Raw genomic sequence first — 17336 nt, forward strand, 5'->3', positions numbered from 1 at the left:
AAGTGGGGGGAACGCTTTCTTAATTGGTCAGCTGATCCTGGCACAAACAGCACCCGCAACACAGCCTTGGTGGGAAAGGTGTTTCCCAGAAGGGTTAGCAAGAAGGTAGCACCACTCCTCTCTCTCGACTGCCAGATTCTGAGACTCACTGTCGAAAAGTTGCAAGTTTAGGTGTTGAAACTCCTACCCATGTACAGAATTCCATCTGAACTTCGGCATGGGGATGCCTGTACCAATTCCAGGATAGTAAAGGGAAGTTTTGTCAGGCCTTCATTATTCTTGCCTCCAAGCCTATACGGGCTGCCATCATTGGGATTCTTCCTCATGTGTTGGGACCTGCAGGACTGGATCTTCTTTTAATGTCCATTTGATTGAGCCTGTCCTCTTGCTGACAGCATGCAAACTGCCATCCAGGGTTGACACAAACAACAAGGTTTCAGGAAGCATCACTGTGCTGGTGCTTCCAAAAATCCCGGGGCCAGGCAGCAGCAATGCGAGCAGCAGCAGCAGCAGCCACCAGGCCGGCATGGCGGAGACTCGACCCTGGCTCCCGGCCTGGCCCGCCAGCTCCAGGGGATGGGGCACCGTGATGACAGTGTGGCCAAGCCTCAGCCGACGCAGAGCTGACTAACCTTTTTTTTTTTTTTTTTTTAAGTTAGAAAGCCAGTTTTTTTGTTTCTTTGTTTTTCATTTCTAAAGCTCTGCCATAAATTTCTAGTGGGTGCCAGTGGTCACCTGTCACATTCGTACCAGGTTTTCTGTATAGCCAGCAAAGAGAGTCTGGCCATCAGCAGACCAGGCCAGAGAGGTACACTGAGGTGGCTCTGCCTTGCTGCTGGTACTGATACTTCAGTTCATCTACAATGATCTTGCCCTTCAAATCCCAGATTTTGATGCTGGGGCCTGTGGTGGCACACAGCCAGTAGCGGTTGGGGCTGAAACACAGGACATTGATGATGTCCCCACCATCTAGGGTGTAAAGTTGTTTGACTTTGTTGAGATCCCAAAGCATGGCCTGGCCATCCTTGCCTCCAGAAGCACAGAGGGATCCATCTGGAGAGACAGTCACAGTGTTCAGATAACCTGTGTGGCCAATGTGGTTGGTCTTTAGCTTGCAGTTAGCCAGATTCCATACCTTCACCAGCTTGTCCCAGACACAGGAGACTATGGTAGGGTTGCTGCTGTTGGGTGAGAAGTGGACACAAGACACCCACTCTGAGTGGCTCTCATCCTGGCCAGTGTATTTGCATGCACTCAGAGTATTCCACAACTTGATGGTTTATCTCAGGATCCAGAGACAATCTGCCGGTTGTCAGAGGAGAAGGCCACACTCAGCACATCCTTGGTATGGCCTACAAATCGTCTAGTGGTGGTGCCCATTGTGAGATCCCAGAGGCGTAGGGTCCCATCCCAGGAGCCTGAGATGGCAAACTGGCCATCTGAGGAGATAATGGCGTTACTAACAAAGTGGGAATGACCCTGCAAAAGGTAGTATAAAATCCATTTTCACAAAATTTTAAAAATGTCCTGAGACAAATGAAAATGAAAGTACAACTAACCAAAACTTAAAGGATGGAGCAAGAGTGGTACTAGGGAAGTTTACAGCAATAAACACCTATATTGAAAAAGAAGAATGATATCAAATAAACAACCTAAACTTATAACTAAAGAAACCAGAAAAGGAACAAACTAGGCCCAAAGTTAGCATAAGGATTTAAATACTAAAGATTAGAGCAGAAATAAATGAAATAGTAAATAGAAAAACAATAGAAAAAATCAACAAAACTAAGAAATGTTTTTTTGAAAAAATAAATAAATAAAATGGACAAATTCTTAGCTAGACCGAAATAAAAAGAGAGAAAGCTTAACTAAAATCAGAAATGAAAGTGAAAACATTAGAGCAGGTGCCTCAGAAATAAAAATAATTATGAACTATAATACTTCAAAAAATTGGATAATATAGATTAAATGGATAAATTCCTAGAAACACACAACACACAAAAAACCAAATCAGGAAGAAATAAAAAGCCTGAACAGACCAATAACAAACCAGGAGATTGAATCATTACTCAAAATCCTCCCAAAAAAGAGAAGACCAGGAACAGATGGCAACACAGGTAAACTCTGTCAAATATTCAAAGATGAATTAATACTAATCTTTCTTAAACTCTTCCAGAAAATAAAAGAAGAATACTTCCAAGCTCATTTTATGGAGCTAATATTACCTTGCTATGGAAGCCAGACAAAGACTCCACTGGAAGAAAAACTACATGCCAATATTCCTGATTATCATTGAATCCCATTCACAATAGCCACTCCCCAAAATGAAATACCTAAGAGTAAATTTAACGAATAAGGTGAAAGCCTTCTACAGAGAAAACTATAAAATATTGGTGAAAAAAAATTGAAGAGGACACAAATAAGTGGAAAAATATTCCATGTCCAAGGGTTGGAAAAATTAAAATCAAAATGTCCATAATATCCAAAGTAATCTACATATTCAGCATAATCCCTGTAAAAATATCAATGACATTTTTCACAGAAATAGGAAAAATGATTTTTAAAATTTGTATTGAACCACAAAAGACCCTCTATAACAAAAGCAATCTATAACAAAAAGAACAAAGTTGGAGGCATCACATTTCCTGACTTCAAAATATACTATGAAGCTATGGGAACCTAAGTAGCATGGTACTGGCATAAAATCAACAAATTGACCAATTGGGTAGTATAGACAGCCCTAAAATAAACCCATGTACTGGTTTTCAATAAAGCTGCCAAAAATATTCAATAGGGAATGGACCCTCTTCAACAAATGGCACTGGGAAATTGGTTATCCACATGCAGAAGATTGAAACTTGACCCATATTTCTCACCATACATAGAAATCAATGAAAAATGATCAAAGATCCAAGTTTAAGACTTGAGCTAAAAAACTATTAGAAGAAACATAGTGGAAATACTACACACAAAACGGAAGATAGCAGCACTTTTTGATAAAGACTACAAATTAATAGGAAACTAAAGCAAAAATACATAAATTGTACTGCATCAAACTAAAAAGCTTCTGCACATAAAGGAACACTACCAACAAAGTAAAAAGACAACCTACAGGATGGGGAAAAGTATTTGCCAACTGAACATCAGACAAGGGACTAACCTTAATACTAACCCAGAATATATATGGAACTTAAATGACTCAACAGCAAAATAAATAAATAAATAAATAGATAGATAGATAGATGATAGATAGATAGATAGATAGAAAGAAATAACCCAATTGAAAAATGGGCAAAGGACTTGAACAGACATTTCGCAAAAGACATACAACTAACCAACAGGCACATGAAAAAATGCTCAATATCACTAATCATAAGGGAAATAAAAATTAAAACCATAATGAGATACCTCATTCCAGTTAGAATGGCTGCTACCAGTAAGACAAAAATTAACAAATGCTGGCGAGGAGGAGAAAGAGGAACTTTCCTTGTTTGTGGGTGAGAGTGTAAATGGGTAAAGCTATGATAGAAAACAGTAGAGTGGTTGCTCAGAGAACTAAAAATATATCTACCCTACAAATCTGTTATCTCACTACTGGGATTATACCCAAAGGATGTAAAATCATATATTAAAAAGACATCTTCACTTCCATGTTCATCGTAGCACTATTCACAATAGCCAAAAGATGGAATCAACCTAAAAGTACATCAACAAATGAATGGATGAAAAAGCAGTGGTCTGTACACCCAATAAAAACCACTCAGCTATTAAAGAAAATGACATCCTATCATTCGCAACAACATGGATGGAACTGAAAATCGTTATGATAAGTCAGTCAAGCACAAAAATACAAATACTGTGTGATATGACTCATATGGAATCTAAAAAACAGAGGTTGGAGGTAGGGTGCGGAGAAAGAAAAGTGGTAGACTAACGAGTACAAAACTATGCTATCTACACTAAGTGAATGACTGTGTAGTATATTCATGTACTGAAACATACTGTACCTCATAAATGTGTACAAATAAATGTTAAAAGAATAAAAGCTTCAAAAAACTCCTAGCAAACTGAATTAAAGAGCATTTTAAAGGATTATACATGAGGACCACATGGGATTTATCCCCAGGATGCAAGGATGGTTCAACACATACAAATCAGTAAATGTGTAAACTGAATTAACAGAATGAAACATAAAGACTACATGATCATCTTGATAGATTTGAGGGTACTTCAAAAAGTTCATGAAAAGATTTGTACTATCTTTTAATTCTACTGTTCCATGAACTGTTTGAAGTCCCTTCATACAGAAAAATTATTTTGACAACATTTAACATCTATTTATGATAAAAACTCCCAATGAAATAGGTATAGAAGGAATTTACCTCAACGCAATAAAGACCATATATAAAAAGCCCAGAGCTAACATCATATCAATGGGGAAAAACTGAGAGTTTTCCTCTGAGATCTGATACAAGGCAAGGATACTCACTGTTACCACTTCTATTGCACATAATACTGGAAAATCTTAGAAAAATTAAAGAAGAGAAAGAAATAAAATGCATCCAAATTGGAAAAGAAGTAAAATTATCTCCATGCACAGATAACATGATCATATATGTAGAAAAAACCTAAATATTCAAAAACGCCACCAAACAAAAACCTGGTAGAACTAATAAACAAATTAGCTAAAATGGCAAGATCCAAAATAACAAACAAAAACAAATAGAGATTCTAGATCAAAATAAGAAGCTATTAAAAAATAAATAAATAAATAAGAAATCAATCACCTTTACAATAGTAACAAAAAAGACTAAACACTTAGGAATTAATCTAACCAAAGAGATGAGATTTGTACACTGAAAATTATAATGTGTTGATGAAGGAAATTAAATAAGACAGAGATAAATGAAAAGACATCCTTTGTGAATGGACTGAAATGCTTAATATTGTTAAAATGACCATACTACTTATAGTGATCTACAGATTCATTGGAATTCCTCTCAAAATTACAATGGCATTCTTTACAGAAAGAAAGAAACAAACAAAAGTCCTTAAAAACAAGACCCTAAATATCCAAAATAATCTCAAGGAAAAAAAAAAAGAAAGAAAGAAAGAAAGAAAAAAAAAATCTGGAGGCATCACACTTCCTGATTTCAAAATATATTATAAAATTACAGTAATTAAAACAGCATAGTACTGGCATAAAGCAAACATAAAAGCCAGTGGGACAGAAAAGAGACTCCAGAAATAAATCCATGCATTTATGATCAACAGATCTTTCAAAAGGGGGTTGAGCACACACAAAGGGAAAAGAATAGTCTATTAAATATATGGTTCTGGGAAAACTGGATATCCACATACAAAAGAAAAAAATTGTTCATTATCTCATGCCATATACAAAAATCAATTAAAAGTAGATTAAAGACCTAAACCTAAAACCTGAATGTATAAAAGTACTAAAAAAGTCAGCAAATGTTTTTTGACATTAGTCTTATTTTTTTGATATCACACCAAAAGCACAACAGCAAAAACAAAAATAGACAAGGGCATGCCATAAAACTAAAATGCTTCTGCACAGCAAAGAAAACAATCAACAGTTGAGTGAATAGGCAACCTATGAAATGGTAGACAATATTTGTAAACCATGCAACAGATAAGGGGTTAATATCCAAAATGTATAAGCCATTAAAACAGCTCAATAAAAAACAAACAAACAAAAAAACAAAAAAACTGATTTTAAAAACGTGCTAAGCCTCGAAATAAATATTTTTCAAAAGAAGACATACAAATGGTCATCAGGTATATGAAAAGGTGCTCAAAATTACTAATCATAAGGGAAGTACAATCAAAATCACAATGAGATAACACCTCACACTTGTTAAAATGGCTCTTATCAAAATGTCAAAAATTACAAGTGTTGGTGAGGATGTGGACTACAGGGAACCCTTGCATACTCTTTGTAAAAATGTAAATTGGTAAAACCATTACGGAAAACAGTATGGAGGCTCCTCAAAAAATAAAAAATAGAGCTACCATAAGATCCAGCAATGTGATGTACCTAAAGTACATGAAATCAGTATCTTGAAGGTATTTCTGCACTCCCATATTCATTGTAGAATTATTCACAATAATCAAGATATGTAAATAACCTAAATGTTTACAATGGATGATTCAAAAAAGAAAATATGATAGCACATGCACACATATACATATATACACACAAAATGCAATATTATTCAGCCTTAAGAAATAAGGAAATCCTGCTATTTGACAATATGCATGAACCTGGAGGACATTATGCTAAGTAAAATAAGCCAGACACAGAAAAGCAAATACTGCATGATCTTAATTATATAAGGAATCTAAAATAGTCTAAGTCATAGAAGGACAGAATAAAATGGTAGTGGTCAGAGGCTGGAGAGTGGGGAAAATGGGGAGATAGACATGGGTCAAAGGGGGCAAATTTTAGTTATTGAAGATGAATAATTTCTGGAGATCTAATATACAGTGTGGTGACTACAGGCAATAATAACATATGTATACTTAAATTTGCCCAAAAGGGTTGATCTTAATTGTCCTTATCACACACAAACAAATGGTAACTAGGGGAGGTGATTGATTGATATATTAACTAGTTTGATCATGGTGATCATTTCACAATGTGTGTGTGTGTGTGTGTGTGTGTGTGTGTGTGTGTGTGTGTGTGTGTGTGTACACACACACACACACATATATATATATCAAAACAAAGTTACTTGTTACTTAAGCCACAAAGTTTTGGGGATCTTTTCTTCTAGAGGCCAACTCACCTCACTGATAATTCATATGTATTTTTCCCTCAGATTTCTGTGTCCACTTACATTTTGTTCATGGTGTTTGAAGGATGAAAATGACTCTTGCCTATCGTTTCATTATTATTTTCTCTGCTGTATGGACATAGTCATTTTCATAATATTTTTCCTCTAGACATAGCTTTTACTTTTATGTCTTTAAATAATTTAATATTAATTTGTAGATTATATAAAGGAAAATACAATTTTATTAGGAAAGTTAAACCATTTTCTCTTTAGTCCATTTGTTGAGTAATTAATTCAATATCCATGGATTTGAAATTCAACGTTATGGAAAACAAAATTCTTGAATATTTTAGTCTTGTCATTGTATTCTACTTCATTGATATGTATGTAATTCTTAAATAAATATGCTTAGTATATTTCTACTATACATTTTAGTTATTATTTATTTTTAAAATGCTGACCATCTCATTCTCTTATTTTTTCATAGAAAGCTGACATCTATATCTCTACATTTCCCAGATCTCCCAGTTGAGGAATTTTAATTAACTTCTCAATTTATGGAGAAAGCAAGACAGAACAAAACAAAAACCCTCATCTGTTTACATTTATTCAAATATTTTATTTCGTAGAAAAATTTTATAATTTTCTTATTATTAATCCTGCTTATTTCTTATTAAATGCATTTGTAGCTATTTTATACTCTTGTTTTATACTCTTGTTTCTATTATGTGTATTTTCAGTTGACTTCCTAATTAATAATTCAATAACAATCTTACTGTTAATAGTACATCTTCACAGCCAGCATAAACACACCTTGCATTACCAAATTTCCAATTCATTTTCTTGGATTTTGCAGGTAAACAAATAAGTTAATTGTAATTACAGTATTTCCCTTTGTAGAGGTAGTTCATCTTCTAATACATTTCTAGTAATATTTCTTGATTTTTCCTGTAAATGATTGTTTGAGTATGGAAATATTATTTTACAGTTCTTTTCTCTCCAAGCTCCATAAATGGTGTGCCATTGCTTCTGTATTTAAGTATTTTAAATTGTATTTCTGATGGCAAATTATTTTCAGCTTATATAGGCTTTTATTTACCTATTACTATAGATTTTTTTCCTTTTATTCTTAAAATCCAAAGTTTGCACCAAAATATGTTTAGTCATGCTGTTATTTTCTGTAATATTTGGTGAGCCTTTGCAATTGTGTCCATTCAAAGATCTTCAGCTTTAAGAGCTTTGACTTTATTTTTATTATATCTTTGATCATTATTTATTTTCCTCTCTTCTGCTTTCTAATTCTGAAATTCTTTTCATATGAATACTGAATTTTTAACTGCTTTTCATCACTCATTCTTTTTTTTATCATCTCCTTATTTTACATGTCTACTTGTTCTGGGGAATATTTTTATCTTCCCTTTCACCGATTACAGTTTTGCAATATATAAGTCATTGGCTCATTCTGATTTTTAACTTAGCATTGATTTTTGATTTCTATGTACTGTATTCTGAGTTCAGATATTATATGATTAATGACTGCCTAATTTTATTTTCTATTTTTATTTTTCCAGTTTTATTTATGTTTATTTTTCTGGGGTGCAGTGTGTTGTTTCAATGCATGCATGTACTGTAAAATGATTCAATTTTCACAGAAAGCATAGTTTTATACCCATTAGTCTACCCTTCTCTTCCCCCTCTGCTCCTCTCCCTTCCTACCCTCTGGTAACCATTATTCTACTCTCTACTTCTATGAGAACTACTTATTTTTTTAGATTCCACCTATGAGTGAGACCATGTGGTAATTGCCTTTCTATGGCTGACTTACTTCACTTAACATGATGACTGCCTAATTTTGTGTGAAATCTGTGAATCTTAACTGATTATCTAGATATACTATTTGTTATGCACTTCTTAGTGCCAAAAAATTTAAAAAGTGTCTGATTTTTGAGAATCCAGTTTTCAAAAATAGGTAGTATTGTTCCATATATTTGTTGCTTTTCTCTTTGCATTTATTCTCACAAAAGGAAGTTTAATTTTGCTTTGTACCAAGATTTGATTTGATTTGATTTAAATCATTAATTTTGGGGCTCATTCAAAACTTCTCGAACACATAGATGCTATTCAACTTTGGTTGTAACATATATCTTTTTGCTGTTTAAGAATTTCATAAACCTTTAGGAAACTGTAGAGATACACAGCAATACGCAGTGGCATCAGGAAATGGGTCCTGTGTCTTGAACTGTTTGTTGTATTTATAACAGACCATATTTATATTTCTGCTCCCCCATTGGGTTTCATGATATGAGGCTGTCCCCAGAGAGTTTTCAGATATCAAATAAATAGATGGGTGAATTTCAATTCTTTAAAATTCAGAAACAAATTCTAGATACAAATACAATTTCAAAAGTGTAGTTGATCAGAAATTTTATCAAACCATCACCCACACCTTGCTATTGAAAGACTAGATAATGTCAGAGGTTGTTTTAGTCCATTTCTGTTGCTTATAACACAATACCTGGAACTGGGTGATTTATAAGGAAACAAAATTTGTTGCTTAAAGTTTCAGAGGCTGGGAATCCCAAAGTCCAGGGAGAACTTCCGGTAAGGTGACTCTACAGCAATGCAGGGTGTCACATGGTGAGAACGGAGGAGCAAAAAGAGAATTCCTCCAGTTCTTTCCTTTTGAAGCCCTCCAAACCACACCCATGACCACCATTACACCATTAACTTGATCATCTCTTCAAGGTCCTACTGCTCAACCATCACAATAGAATTTTCCACCCTCAACAATCACAGTGGAGATCATGCTTCAGTGAGTGTGGTGGGGACATTCAATCCACTGCAGAGATATAAAATATATATCAGAAAAAAAGCAAGATTTAGAAGTGGTTAGGACTCTTGCAAGGAAGGTCTGCTCACTGCTAACCACCTTAATGATGAGTTAGGTTCTTAAGCAGTGTGATAGCTTCCAACAAACATTTTAGATCCCCAAAATACATGACACTGTACACCTTCTCATTTCTGAGAAGGCTGAGAGGGAATTCACCCAGCAGCACTGTGGCTTAGTCAAGTAACTGAATTTTGCAGCGATAACGAAGAATCAGAATTGCATTGAGGAAAGAAACAGTTATTCTATGGCAGTAACAAAGTTGTGCTGAGGGACTCTGTAGCAGAAAGTAGCCTAAATCTAAGATACCAATAAAATTTATCAACCCAACTTGGGTGCTTTCGAGTAAGATGGGACATTATTGGTAATTAAGCTGACTCAAAGGCATATACTATCCCAAGGAAACCAGGATAGACACTTACTCTACTTAGATCCTCCCTATAAGTAGAGAACTACAGGGAACACAAATTATTCAGTAGGGACCGATTGCTATTATCTGTAAAATATGATGAAATACCTCAAAGCACCATAGTTGGATATGTGATTGAGACTTTAATCTAGTCATTTGCTACACAAAGTGTGGTCCTACACACCAATTGCCGGCATCTTAGATTCTGAGAAGTGAGGAATCTCAGATTCTGGTCCAACCTATTGAATCAGAAGCTGCTTTAACAGTCCCTGGTGATTTAAACATACTATGCATTAATGTTTAAGAAGCACTTGTTTAGACACTCTCCTTTCTCAATGCCTCAGTGGAAGGCCTTTGTCCTTGTGTTCAACTACAGAAAAATAACACAAAGAGCATAAGTCTCAACTGACTAAAATTTTCCCCAATTAGTTAAGTTTACCTGAATAGAAAAAAATTAATATAGCTTAAATGGAATGTTGCAATAGTAATTAGGTTCAATCACAGAAAAATAATTTGGTTTGATTATCTCAGGAACTTTTATCTTACGTTCACCATGTTTGGTATGGTAACTGAGAATTAACTAGGACGGTGTTCCATGGTAAAATTAGTTATCTTTGTTCCTAGCTCTTTCCCTGGTATGTATAGTTGGGTCAAATGTAGACCAGGACCAAGTATTACCATGGGTCCTTACAGAGATGATGGCAAATTCTATACCCTTGTTGCTGATCCTCACTTCTTGGAGTTAGAAGAGGACTAGTAAAGATATGTTGCAGTGGGTGTCTTCCACCCAATTCCCAAGAAACTTCTTTTCAATTATGGGTAATGGTTGACCCATTGGCCTTTCCCTTAATCCAGTAGGAGCTATAAATATGTAGGACAAATTCCTCAAAAGTTCAACTGCATGGATATCTCTTTTCCTCTTCTTCATTTCCCAATGCAATGTCACTTCTCCCCTCCAGTTTTATTTGCATTTTAATATTCAGATCAGGCTTGAAAAAAAAAAAGGTCATAAAATAGACAGCTAATTTCTCTTCATTATCCAGAAGTCTCCATAAATCCTGCTTGGGAAGATATTCCAAATCCACCTGAAATACTAATGACATTCTGATTCTACTTCATCCACACAAAGGAAATGAGGGAGACAGGAATGCACAGAGCACAGATGTGGATTCTGTAAGGGCAAAATGTACAGAGATATATGTGCATGCCAAAGACACTTTGTCTAAACAGTATTTTTGTTGACTTATCTCTTCTCTGCCCAGCACATACTCCAGCAAAGTTTTGTTTTGATTCCTCCCCCCCCTACATTTAATTACTGAGGGAGTGGTGAACTGCCTTCCTGAATCCCCATCTTAGTGAAACTGTACTTGAATACAGCTGGAAACATAAAGGGAATTTTGGGGAATGTGTCACAGGTTTCTTTTAAGAGTCGGGAAATATATTCCCTATTAGAGATATTTTATAGGAATGTTGGGATATATTTTACTACATCAGGATGTGAGGTGTCTTTCAAATATAAAAGTCATCCTTAAAATGAACCACAAGTTATGTAATGTATTTTGATGCTACATTAGGAAGGCCTGTCTGAAGCTGTCAAAAAATCTAAGGCTTGCAGGAATTATGTGTTTGGATATTAAGTGCTTAGAACACTTTAGTTTAATAAATAAAAGAATTATCTTGTCACTAAGAGGGTAAATTCAAGCCAATAACCACCATACACTGTAGGTTTGAGTGAAAATAATTATTTCCTTTGTGGAAAATCAAAATACATCCTGTTAAACTATAACCCATATTAGAATTTTTCCAAATCACCCATGGATTTCTAAACATCCTCTCTGAGTAGTCTGTAATTTACTTTTTATGAAGTTATAACACAGGTCATTAGATTAACCATCATTTTTGCGAACATTTTACTCAGCAAACTGAATCTAACTTATTCCTGTCTCTCCTAGAGAAATCATGTGCTCTTTTGGAACTTTCTTAAATGGAAAATTAATTAGGTGATGCCTAAGGTTTAATTCTTTTTTATATAATACTTCATAAAGACGAAAACTGTACCTAAGACTCACTAGAGTCTATGTTACTAAGGTAATAGTGGTTTCCTGTCACATGTCAACTTGTGGGATGTAATATCAGCAAGAGATATAAAAATCTGGGTACAAATGTAATTGCTGAAGTTGAAGGAGTAATTATATATAAATTGGTGGTACTTTAGTAACCTGATGTTCAGTTTCAGCAAGAACTACCTTTGTAAGGCAGTTCTCCCAGCTATGGACCAAAATGCAAAGGGACCTTAAGTAACTGTATAGGGAATGGCTAAAACACACACACACATACACACACACATTTGCCTATACTAATAGAATTGCTTTGTTTCTATTAGAAGGCAATAAAAAATGTGTATTTTTTGTGATATCAAAGTGAGCTGTCACTATTGTCATGTGCCTTTTGCACTTCTAAAATCTCAAAAGGCAGCAGGCATTTCAGAAGGAGGGTGCACCTACATATATAAGGATGTGTTGATGTAAGTTCCTTTGTTTCTGGCTACTCATTGTCCAGCCATTTAATTCAATGGAACTGTCTTACTCTGCTCAGGCTTCCCTAACAGAATACCACAGACTGGATGGCTTACACAACAAAATCTTATTTTCTCACAATTCTGGAGGCTAGAAATCCAAAACCAAGGTGCCATCAGAGTTTGTTTTTGGTGAGGCATCTATTCCTGCCTTGTAGATGGCTACCTTCTCACTGTATTTTCACATGGCCTCTTTTCTGTGCATGTGCTGAGAGATCCCTGGTGTCCCTTTCTTGTCATATAATGTCACCTGTCTATTCAGACTAGTGTCTCACAATCATGGCCTCATTTAACCTTAATTATCTCCTTAAAAGTCCTATCTCTGGAATCAGGATACTTCGAAAAGTTTGTGGAAAGATTCATATTATCTTTTAATTCAATTTTTTTTCAAGATCTTTTTGAAGTATCCTGGTACAGTCACATTGGGAGTTAGGACTTCTACATAAGAAGTTTAGGCTAACACAATTTAGTCCATAACAGAGACCTATAGAACATTCCATTTATATCAGGAGATTGTGGTTAATGGAGACACAAAGAGATGTAACATGAGAGTAGCCTAAAGTACTTGGTTCTTGCAAATGGTAGACTTAAGAGAAAGACAAAATCCCTGGAGCAGAGACAAACATGCTGTATTAGACATAAACATTAGATATAGAAGTACACATGAGAGGCTCAGACTACTTGTACATTAATTGAAAGGACAAATCAAAGAGCTTGAATTGACTTGAGTAAAAGTAATGGAGTAAAGCAGAGGTTTCAGGTGTTGAAAAGAATGAGGGTAGAGCTTAGGAGTGTCCTAAGTTTCACTGATCCAAAAGGTTAAAGAGAAAACTTACATTAAATGTATGTAGTTTTAAATTATTAAAGTTTTTTTTTTAATGTCTATATAAGAAACAGCATGAGACAAGAGTGAGTAGTGTATAATTCAGAAGCAGCCCAGTAGTGTTGGAAGCCTTGTTCTGCCATTAAATGGCATGTAGTCCCATGCAAATTACTTACTCTCTTGTGCCTCCTTTTTATCATCTGTAAAATGCGGATAAACGTAATAGCCTGAACAGAAGTAACTCCATTTTGTTCAAACTTTGAACTTAAAAAATAATCCTCTCCTGTAAACCAAATCACACAGCCTGCAGCTAATTGCCAGAACACAATGACTCTTGCTCTCACATAGTGCTCAAAATAGAGAAAAAATATTAACCCAGATGGCCATTCTTTATTAGCTTACTAACTCTGGTCTTATTTGAGAATAACAGGAACTCAACTCATGGAGAATGAAGTATGATGCTGGTCAGCTCCTACCCAGGAAGTCCCTTGATGATTATCTGAAATACTGAAGCATGTATGCATGTCCCAAGTTTGTCACCAGGAACCAGCTTTCCTCTATAGACCTATGTAAAACCCTGTGGCAAACCTGGAAGAGGCAGAGATGGTCTTTGAGACATAAGTCTGCCATTTCCCTAGGCTGCCAGGTTCCTGATTAAAGGCTACCTTTCCTTACACCAACTCTTGTCTCTTGATTATTAGCTATTGAGCAGTGAGTAAATGGACCTTTGGGGTCTTGGTAACATAAATATGGTACCTATCTCAGGGAGCTGTTGAAAGCAAATTATTTAATACGTCTAAAACACTTAGAATAATGCCAGGCACCTAGAAGCCAGGCACATAAAAATTGAAAATAATAACTATTACATTCATTGCATGCAATTAGTTTTAATTATAACTATTTTAATCATTAAAGCTAAGTATTAAAGTAGTGCTAAATGACATTTTTTTTAAAGAAGTAAAGAGGAGAGAAAATACTATTATATTTGTAGGGCTTCTTATTTTAGATTTCTTTTTTCACCCCCTTATAAAAAGGTGGCATTCGAACAGCGATGTTTAAGAAATAACAGAGCAAGCCCATACAAATGTAGGGAAAGAATATTTTAAACAAAGGAAATAGTATGTAGAAAGAGTGGAGGACAGCATGTGCTTAGTAAACCGGAGCAGCAGAACAAACCACTCTGTGGTAGTGAAAGATGAGGTCTGCACGTTGAAATAGATCATGCCCAGCCTTTTAGTTCAGGATAGGGAGGGACAATTTTATTCTTAGTGTGAAATAAAACCATGGGGGGGATTGAGGCAGAAAAGTAACATGGTATTTTAAGAAGATACTTTGAAATTCTACGTTGGATATGCAGTGAGATAGGAAATAACAAAAGCAGGAAGACTTGTTAGGAAGCTGTTGAGTAATTCAGACAAAAAATAGTGGATTAGAGTGGAGCAATAAAAGTGGTGAGAAGGCTTTTCTATTGATAAGGAAAGTCTGAACACTAAAATGAAAATTCCAACTTAACTCAGTATTCAGAATTATTATGTTTTAAAACAGGAGAGTTTGGGATAGTTTTTTTATTGTGTGTATTCCCAAAACAATATCACCTTCATTCTGGCTGTGATATTGCATTTGGGAAGGATCCATAGGAGATGAGAATTATGAATAGATTTGTCTATAACTTGTGATTGTTTTACACAAAAAATTTGATCCAGATATATTACAGCAGGTTATCAGTGTAGCTTACCTACTGTACAGGAAATAATGCTATGAAACAACAGTGGAAAATCTAGTGAAATGCAAATAAATCCTGTACTCTAGTTAATAGTAATATACCCATGTTGTTTTCTTAGTTTTGACAAAAGTACCATGGACTTTTGATGGCAAACAAAACTGCAGTCCTCTAAAGATATCTATGTCCTCATCCCTGCAATTTGTGAATATGTGATGTTACACGACAAAGATGAATTATAGTAGCAAATGCAATTTCAGTTTGCTAACACAATGGTCTTAAATGAGAGAGATTGTCCTGAATTACCTAGATGGGAACAATGTAACCGCAGGCTCTTTAAATGTTGGAAAGGAACGTAAAAGACTCAGTGTCAGAGTAATGCAATGTGAGAAAGACTCAAATGGCCGTTGTTATTTTTGAAGATAAGAAGAGACCACAATTCAAGATAAGAATGTCACCATATAAAAGATGAACAAGGCAAGAAATTTGATTCTCCCCTAGAGTCTCCAGAAAGGATAGAAACTCTGCTAATACCTTGATTTTAGCCCAGGAGACCCATTTTGAATTTCTGCCCTCCAAAACTTTGAGTTAATAATTTGTGGTAATTTTGTAGTAAAGCAATAAGAAACTGATATAGTTATGTAAGGTGTGTATATTAGAAGAGGCTGGGTAGAAGCTATATGGAAACTTTGTAATATCTGTAAATCTAGCATTATTTAAAAATAAAATGTTGGGAAAAATAGCCCCCCTTCTGTGTTCTCTCCCAAACATTTCAAGCTGTATCCTTATAAAACTGACCTTACCATTATTTCCATAACCTCCACTTTCTACATTAGCTCTATCAATTAATGTTACCATCATACACTCAATTAAAACAAGTGTGAAATCTATGATGCATAGTGTTTTCACTCACTTGTCCTAAGAATTACAATCCTAACAATAATCATTCCAAAAACTATTGTACCAATTCTCTCTTCTCCAAGGTTTTGTCTCTTAACTTTGTAACTATTACTAAAGATTTTCATGCCATTTATTTGCTTTCAGTATCTCTACACTTCTCTTTGAATTCTCTTTATCACTGACAATGTTGTCCTTTTATTGCATGCTATGACTACCCATGATATTTCATAATAATCTATGATATTCTCATACCAATAGCAATATACCCTTTCAGGATCTTATTCTTGCTTTACATTTCCTCTTGCCTTTCTTCTATACACCAAGCTACAGGCACACAACTCCTCTTTTCTCTTTGAACATGCCATAGTCTTATACCACATAACATTCAGCATATATATTTTATATCTTCCTAGCATATTTCACCACCGTTGCATTGTTTTGCTAGTAAATTAATAATGGTAATAATAATAATGACAATGATAAATTGATCTCTTCAAGCTCTTTAATAGTTTCTTTTTCTATGAACTTACACAAGATCGGTTGAGTTATCCACAGTTAAGTAACTAGGTGGATAGTTCTATTGCAGTACATATCAGACTGCATTACGATTGTTTATTGTGTATACTCTCATTTATCTCTATTTCCTTCAGAGTTCATGTCCTACTATTCTATGTCCAATGACTGTAAATAAACTCCATCATAAGCTGTGAGTAGGGTTAATCAAGGGGAGAAAAATTGGCCCAAAGGAGACAAATTAGAAGCTTGTTGCAAAGTGATTCTTTTTGTTCTGCACACACTACACTTTCACTATTTGCATAAACTATTTTGTAGAATATGACTTCATGATTTCACAATTTGCTAATCTTAGGACACAGCAGCTGAAACTCATGGAACATATGTCCTAATTATAACAATTCCTGATATCACTGAAGACTTAGGAGTCTTCGAGCCAAGGGCAAGAGATCCAATGAAGTGTTCAGCGACTTTTCCCTTCCTGATACTAAAAAAACAGGTGGTATTTATCATCTTATCAGGATGCGTTTGAATGCATTAAAGCTAATGGACGGCTTATTCAAACTAATAGGACACACATTTACTTAAAAGAATACAAATCAACCTACCAAAATGCATTTGTATCATAATTAATTTATTTATACCTCTTGATGCCTTTCCTTGTATCAATTCCCAGTACAGAGGCTAATACTGTGGTTGTGGTGTAGAGTAG

General features: G+C 35.0%; 1 pseudogene; it reads right to left on the bottom strand.

Annotated features, from left to right (window-relative positions):
* Positions 1 to 714: 714 nt before the first annotated feature.
* Positions 715 to 16069, bottom strand: LOC134381600 (small ribosomal subunit protein RACK1-like; annotated as a pseudogene).
* Positions 16070 to 17336: the final 1267 nt, after the last annotated feature.

The sequence above is a fragment of the Cynocephalus volans genome, chromosome 7 (genome assembly GCF_027409185.1).
Source record: "Cynocephalus volans isolate mCynVol1 chromosome 7, mCynVol1.pri, whole genome shotgun sequence".
Classification (NCBI taxonomy): domain Eukaryota; kingdom Metazoa; phylum Chordata; class Mammalia; order Dermoptera; family Cynocephalidae; genus Cynocephalus; species Cynocephalus volans.